The sequence below is a fragment of the Theobroma umbraticum genome, unplaced genomic scaffold (genome assembly GCF_002168275.2).
Source record: "Theobroma umbraticum cultivar Fairchild unplaced genomic scaffold, ASM216827v3 scaffold_2.0, whole genome shotgun sequence".
Taxonomy (NCBI): Eukaryota; Viridiplantae; Streptophyta; class Magnoliopsida; order Malvales; family Malvaceae; genus Theobroma; species Theobroma umbraticum.
In genome coordinates this window covers 487043-489186 of record NW_018397277.1, presented here as the reverse complement: position 1 = coordinate 489186, position 2144 = coordinate 487043, and the positions used below count along the sequence as shown (strand labels likewise).

Genomic DNA, 2144 nt, shown 5'->3' with positions numbered 1-2144 from the left:
TAATGTTTCATTTAAATCTAAATTAATGTAGTTAGTTGATTAGCTTAAACAAATATCACTAAATAAAGTTAATTCAATCATTAAAAATTAATTAACTATTTATTTGATAAATTATATAGTTAAGTAAAAAATATTAATCCATAATGTTAATTAAGGAATATAGATTTAAATATAAAGCTCTGAAAAAATAAATAATTAAAAAAATAAATAATAATAAATACATGAACAAGGTAATAAATCACCTTAAATTATTAAACATATTATTGAATGAATACCGAACCAACTAAATTAATAAATGCATGCATGTAGATATCATCATTTTATCCTGTCATAGCATGCCATGTTTATCTTGTTAATGGGGCAGGAATTTCGGTGATGGGATTTCTTCGAAGTGCTCGAAGAGACGAGTTCTTCTCGAGATATCCCTAGGTGAGGAAAATTTCGAAACTTCACCAAAGAGTTGGGATAGTCTACGGATGATTTTTCAATAAAAGATTGCTGACGTCATTGTTTAAAATTGAACAATTCATAACATCATTTTACGACTATATCATGTACATCCGTAAAACCAAATAAAAGACTCAGTCAGCTAATATAATAAAGAATTAATTAATAAGCAAAGGTTAAGGAAATATAGGAATAAAATCAAGGGTGGGCTATAATAGGATAACTTAAGATTAAATGGTACTATTCATGAAACGAGCACCGCGAAGGTGCCAACCCTTTTCCATGCATAACCGCACTTTTGAACCCATCTCTAAAAATATAGACCAGTTCTCGTTCTTTCAACGCTCCTAAAATTAATTTAAGATTTCATCGATTAGAACCGAGTTAATAGGTGGCCAATCGCACCTATACAAAAAAGATTGGTGGCGACTCCTAACTTGTCTTTCGCCCACGTCTAGCGGTTGAGTTCCCAGACCTAGCACGTTACGACAACTTGGCGACTCCACTGACATGTTGACATGTTAGTGCCACATGGCAAATCAAAAAATTTTCAAAAAAAAAAATTCTATCACATCATAAGGACTAAAGTGAACAAAAATATATGGTACAGAGACTAAATTAAAAAAATTTGAGATGTTCAGGAACAAAATTGAAAAAAAATATTTAAAAATATAAATCTTTAAGTAGATTAATCATATGCTTATTAATAAGCCAAATATTTAAGTGTAAAAGATTTATGGTGTTAAAAAATATATATTTTCTTACTTGATTATTTGATTCCAAAATATGTAAATTAATTCATCTATTTTACAAAAATTAAATTTGAATTCTCCTTTTATAAAAAAATTTTGAAAAAATTTCATACCTGAAGTCAAATTTAGATGAATAACTTATATTATATTGAAATAAAATAATATAAAATCACTAAATAAATTCTTTTTTCTTCTATTTATAATAGTATAAAAATTTGAAATTTATTTAACTTAGTTTCTAACTTGAGCTAAAGTCAAATAAGTAAAATATGTTGATTTTTTTTTTAAATAAAGAATGGAGATATGGAGTTAGCGATGATTATAAAAGTAATTGTTCATTTTGACTTACTTAATTTGGATATGACAAACCTCTTATTATAACCATAGAATCTGAGCTCCATCCTTCTAATTATTTATTTATTTTTTATGTTGTTATTTTATTTAATATTTCAAGTTATATTTTTTAAGTTAAAATTTTCTAGATTAAATACTGCATTTATAGTTGATAAAGTTAAATATAACTGCAAATACTTGTACCATTTTATTTTATTAATAAATTTTTTATAGATCTAAATTAATAATTTAAATTTAAATTTAGTAGAATTTGATTGTGGTATTTGAGTTTAAATAAAATTGTTTTGTAAGAAATTTTGAGTAAATTTAAATAAAAGGTAAATTTGGTAAGAATTGAATAATTTCAAAAGAATGTGTATTTGTAAATTGTGAAAGTTGTAACTAAATCAATATATTTAGTCATTGTATATTATTTTATTTTAACATAATGTAAGTTATTTATCTAAATTTGATTTTAGGTATGAAATTTTTTCAAATTTTTTATAGAAGGAAAATTCAAACTTAACTTTTGTAAAAAGGATAAATTAATTTACAAATTCTAGAATCAAATAATCTAGTAAGAAAATATATATATTTTTAACACCATAAATT

At 24.0% G+C, this 2144-nt stretch overlaps 1 non-coding gene across 1 annotated transcript; it reads left to right on the top strand.

Moving 5' to 3' along the window:
• Positions 1–1505: 1505 nt before the first annotated feature.
• On the top strand, positions 1506–1598 carry LOC149526327 (small nucleolar RNA snoR8a). The gene has a single exon (XR_016352119.1). It is a non-coding gene; the product is annotated as a small nucleolar RNA snoR8a (small nucleolar RNA).
• The last annotated feature ends 546 nt before the right edge of the window (positions 1599–2144 follow it).